A 6,287-nucleotide genomic window follows, 5' to 3' on the forward strand; every position below is an offset into this window, starting at 1 on the left:
TGATTCGGGAACAAGTCCAGATTCAAGACATACCTAAAATAACTCAGAGTCGCCATCCATGGATAGGCCATGGAACCCCAAAAACATATATGCTCTGTATACCATGGATAACCAGAAATATATATGGGCTCGTGCCTGATTATGAATGGAGAAGGTCTGAAGAGCACCTCCAATTCGTCCAAGTGCAAGCACTTGGTCTCTTATGCCATTTGTTATTAACCTTGAAGAGTTTTGGCAAAAATCATATGAAATGGGAAAAATCATCATCAGTCGTCTACCTAGGCATGCATTTCTTGAGAATAGAAATAATAAGTACACAGAAAATAAATAAAAGAAGTGTGTCACCTAAGCATTGCTAGGTTTTGACTGACATGCCGAATGGGTGTCTAAGTTCTGGTGGGAAAACACATGCATGCTACAGCTAAAAGTATAAGATATGTATAGGAAAGTAAGAAAACACAACAAAACATGCAATATAACTTGATACCACACACGACACAACACAACAAATCCTAAACTCTGAACGATTTCCTCGACTCTTGGATGGTCTGATATTCATCCAAGCCGCCTACGTATCCCCGCCTTCACAAGAATCAGAGGGACGTAGTTCTTCGCACCTATTCTAAACTATAATGCCTAAGACATCTAGACCTCTATCTTAGACTCGACCTAAAAGACCGGACTAGTTATTAAAGGTTTTTCCACGATTATTTATATTCCAGTGGATTGTGGATTTTAGGATACCTTATATGCCCTAACAAAATGCAGGTTAGCCCTAAGCTAATGCAAGTGGTTCCTACAACCTATGTGTACCTAGGCCGTGTGTCCTACGGAAAATAATAGGATCACTAAACGCATCCTAGACCTAGTCATTAATTAGCAATGTGAATCTCCAACTGACCAGACGGAGGCATTCCTATAACTCTAGGACAAATTCCTAACTCTAAAGCAAACACACAACCACCAAAATACTCTACCTAGGACATCCTCCTAACTCTAGAGGAAGAGCTTTTTGAAAAATAAGTTTTTAAAAGATTTACAAAGTTTGGCTGGACTTGGGATAAAGATCCCAAGTTGCACTACGTACCTCGTGGGAAAGGATCAAGCCAACGTAGTTCGGAATATATTCCGAGATAAAGATGCAAAACAAGTAAACATGTGTGATTCACAAACAAGTAAACTAGCGTGCTCACAAACAGGTACACCAGCATGATCACAAACAACTAAACTAGCATGATCACAAACAAGTGAAACGCCAATCAGATAAAACATGTCTAAAGGAGGTTACACCCCTAAAACAAATGAGACAAAATCTTTCTCCAAAAGAAGAAGGCAAGCAAGATAATGAGACTGAGCGAGCCCTATACTATAATAGAGGGTTGTCTAAAAAACTTAGAGAATCTCCTAAAAGAAAAGAAAATAAAGAAGAACGCAATATAGACTAAGCTATTCCCCTAATAATGGGCTTGGGATAACGCCTTTCGCCTATCAAGTGCCACTTATCGAAATAAAATGCACTCATAAATTGATCAAAACATGACAGAGCATGTACTGAAGCAAATGATAAAACCCATAAGTGAATATTATTCTAATCTTATGATCTCTATATAGATACAAATGGTAGAGCAAGATAAATATAACAAAACTACAAAATATTGGACATATAGCGACTGATATCAATACAATTTTACAATCATACTCAAGCTATGCATTTATAAAAATATGTGTGGATAAATGTAATATTCAAATGACTAAGCAAAAGTCAACAAGTTAATACAAAATACGTATATCATAACTGTATTGGCTTCATCCTTTGAAAACACTCATACGCCATACACATCTAACACTTATCTGTTCACTTACCAGATTTAAAAAATAAAAAATAAAATCACACAAATTATATTACATCTAATTAAATGACCTGCGCAGAAGTGAGTTCATCATCACAAACAAGTTCATCTCTAACTGCTTTTTTTTATATGAATTTATTATTTTATAAATTCGAAAGCATTCTTTGTATTTGACATAACTTCTATTAATTTGGATGATGGAAATATTGTACGTTTGCAGTTACCCATTTAAATGTGAAATAAAATTACAGATGAGCATCATCATCAAGTTATGGTTATAAGGTTATTGCTTAAAGGAAATAATTTCAGCATTATAATATAAGCATTAATTAATTATGTCCCTTACCACTGAATCAATCCCCTAAGATTACTATATGCTAATCAACAAAATTTATTTTATACAATGTCAACAGATGTGTGGGCTGCCAATATCAAGGTGGTGAAAGGGCGGTCTTTATCTAATTTTGAAAACATTTACAAAAATAGTACCTATATTAAAACACATTAATAGATTTAGGTATATATTATCAACCCCTATAACTAGGGGTGTTCATTATTCGGTTAAAACCGAATAACCGAACCGAATTGGTTCGGTCGGTTCGGTTCGGTTTTTTTCCATTTTGGTTCGGTTTCGGTTTTTTTTTTTGGCAATTCGGTTATTAGGTTTCGGTTTCTGTTATCTCCCAAAAAAAATTCGGTTAACCGAAATAACCGAATTAATGATAAAAACCATTATTTTTTCAAAAAAAGATGTGATATGGGCACTCCAAAGGATGATCGAAACCGTCCATTTGATTGATTACAACTTAATTAGGTTGTGCTCAAAAAATCATTTCGATTGGATCATCCTAGCCCTCCGATCGAAACAAAGATTTTGCTTTTTTTCCTCTTTTTCTCCCACTATTCGATTATTCGGTTTATTCGGTTATAACCGAATAACCGAATTTTTAATCGGTTCGGTTTCGGTTCGGTTTTTTAAAATTTCGGTTCGGTTTCGGTTACCGAAATTTGATAACCGAAATTATTTCGGTTATCAAATTTCGGTTATTTCGGTTCGGTTATAACTGAATAACCACCCCTACCTATAACAACCTTGAAGAGATGAAATTATTACAACCTTCTTTCAAAAATTGTAACCCATCTTTAATTTCCAATGAGCTATCACAAACTCCCTTCAGTTCCTCATGAAATCTCTTGTGAACTAAACAAAAAAAAAAAAAGCTACAATGGTATGGGCATTCAAAACGCAGTGAATACTATACAAATGCTGAGCACAAAACCCTGACATTTACAAAATCACATTTTGACACCACAATTAAATGCAACTCAGTCAATGAAACAAGACAATCTTAGAAATCAACAAATAATGAACAACACTGACATTTACAAAATCACATTTTGACACCACAATTAAATGCAACTCAGTCAATGAAACAAGGCGATCTTAGAAATCAACAAATAATGAACAAAGCCAAAATTGAAATTGAAACCAGTTGTCAAAGGTGTTTAATGCATTTAAGACATTATAGCTTCACCTTTGTGCTATGCAAATACTTTTAAAGAGTAAGCGTATTTCTACTCTTTAGTGTTCAAAACTCAAAATATTTAAGCCAAAACTAATGTAAAGCAATAGAATTTAATAAACCCTTAGCCTTGAGCTATGCATATAGATAGATACTTTCCCCATTGCCACTCATCATATAAAAACTGAAGAAATTCAAGGTAATGGAATTCATGTAGCTTTTCAGAACTATATGATGGAATCAAATTTGAAGGCTCACATGTTCAACTCTTTTGAAAACTAAGCTTACTTTTCTATTAATATTTCTATAAAAATCTTTTCAGTCACTCAATGGTGTCAACAAAAATATCTTCACAATTATGTAAGAATTATTCTGATTCACAAATCCATTTAGGAAAATTAATTTGAACTCTGAAAATGTTTCAATATCCAAAACATACAAAGGGAAAAGAAGAAGATTGGCTCTCTTAGATTCCTACTTTTGAGCTCAAAACAATTTGGCTCTATAAATTTATTTTGCCTGAATAATAAATGTAATAAGAAGGGATGTGTATATGACCATAAATTTAAAGATGTGACATGTGTGTATTATTCTGCACTATTCCAGCTACCACAAAACAAGATGAAGGTTCTAGAGAGAGTGGATAAACATCAACTGTGAGAAATTAACATAATCAAATTGGACAACAAATATTTTACTATAGCTTAATGCATCCAAGATATTGTCATTAAGGTATTTCATATAAATGAAATTCCATGAAAAATCTCATGCAAAAATACAAACAGCAAATCGGCACTAGATGAACCATTAAAATTACTACTATAAGACACACACAGAATTATCATGTCGTTCTAACACATATTTATGTTCTCAAATCTATCCTTATTTTCCTGAAGCATTTTCACAAAATACCTTAAAGTTTATATTTAAAGAAGACATTAGCGAGCATTATGATTTAACTCTTACCAGATATTTTGAGAATTTTAAGCCAATTAAATAAAAAAGAAAAAGAATCTCAAACAAGCTATCTTTATGATCTTACAAAATTTACAACTATTCTAACACAGACCAAAGAGATAGGCTAACAAAGATCATACACAGGTATATGACTAGTACTCAATCAAAATCAACAAAACTCCCAAAAATATGTCTAACTTATATCATGCATATCAGCTCAACAATAAAACGCTATGAAATCTAAATAAAAAATAAAATACCTGAACCTTTGAAGATATTGAAACTCTCAACTGATGGAGGGAACTTCTTAGATCCAAACCTGCATTCCTTGCTCTCTTTACTCACTCTTCTGCTAATCAGCTATTATGGAAAATGTGCTGTAATACTTTGATCACTCTTCTTCTCGATGGAACCTTCAAGAAGATAGCTGAATCCGATGGAGATCACCTGAGTTATGGCTATGAAACTCAAATATGAGCTTCAAACTTCTGGACCTTGAGTTATGAGTTTAGTCTGCTCTATTTTAAAGCTTCGAAGAATGATCAGAAAATGATCGGAAGAGATGACTCTAGGGTTAGGGTTTCGGTTTAGAATTTGGGGAAAATGACAGAAAAGGAAGAGTTTTATCAAGAAAATAAAGAAACAAAGTGAGAAAAACAGAGATTTATATGAAGAATGAGTAAGGAGATATCAGCCGGAGGTTAGCTGGAGATCGCGATCTTGCCGGAGTATTGACCGACGTTTGATCAGAGAATAAAAGATGAAGGACGGTTAGGGTTTTGAGATTTTTGGTTTTTCTCTCTCGTTCTCTCTCTCTCTCTCTCTCTCTAATTTTTTGGGGAAAAATCTAATCAGTGTAAAACAAGGGTTAAGCTGCTATTTATAGGCAAAGCTGGGGGGCTGATATTTGAACTACCATTCTTGATAAGCGTGCCAATGCGCGAAAAAAATTGATAGGCGCACAAGGAATCGTGTTCGATTAGGATTTCAATTCTTCACCTTCCAGGATATTTCACCCCATTCTGATTTGCACAACGGACACCATCTCGACTCGTTCGTTTGGCAAACGTGCTCGGATTTCAACGAAATTTTGCAGGGACCTTGGTGGGACCCTAAGCTAGCTTGGGGTGAAATTTAGGGTCTTAATTCACTGGTTTGGTAGGCTTTTGCACAAACATGGCGAACAAGGGTCCGGTCAAAATGGGGTGTCTACAGATGCCCCTCTTTGGCAGAGTGTGCTTGTCGCGCGAATGTCAAAGTTGAACAGACAACACATTTTGGCTGACCCGAACGCAAAATAAAACAAATTTTTGGGTCTTTGGGTTCTAAAATGGTATTTACAAAGATAAAACAGCAAAATGACTTTGTAATAAGACTCAAAATTTTCAAACATTGAGAGATAGCCTCTCACCGACTCTTAACATGACAACCATTACATCTAAAATGAGATAGCCTCTCTCTAATCATGATTCACCAACAATAATATCTAAAATGAGATAGCCTCTCTCTAATACCTTAACTGTGTAATCCACAACAGTTAACAAGAACTTTTATTGAAAATGAACATGCACAAAACACTTCTCCTTTTTTTTTACTGTTAAACCAAAAGTCTAGTAAAACACAAAACGAATCATTCAAAGAATAGAATCACACTACAAACACACACTTGTATCGATGAATATGGGTTTTTGCTGACAATCAGACCAAATATCACTTAGTCCATTGCCAAAATGATATCATTAAAAAGGATGAGCAAGTCCTAACGATCAGACCAAATATCGCTTGGTCAGTCGTCAAAACTACCTCAAAACAAAAGGGCGATAACTACACAGACCATTGCTAAAAATTCGTCTGTTTAGCCATCCAGATAATCCTGACTCCTCACTTTCGAGGTAGCGGGTCATCCAAGATTGATATGATCCTGTGAAAAGGGTTCCATATAAAGCCACACTGATAT

The sequence above is a fragment of the Tasmannia lanceolata genome, unplaced genomic scaffold (genome assembly GCF_043159265.1).
Source record: "Tasmannia lanceolata isolate RefF3 unplaced genomic scaffold, GAP_Taslan_0.1 ptg000044l, whole genome shotgun sequence".
NCBI lineage: Eukaryota > Viridiplantae > Streptophyta > Magnoliopsida > Canellales > Winteraceae > Tasmannia > Tasmannia lanceolata.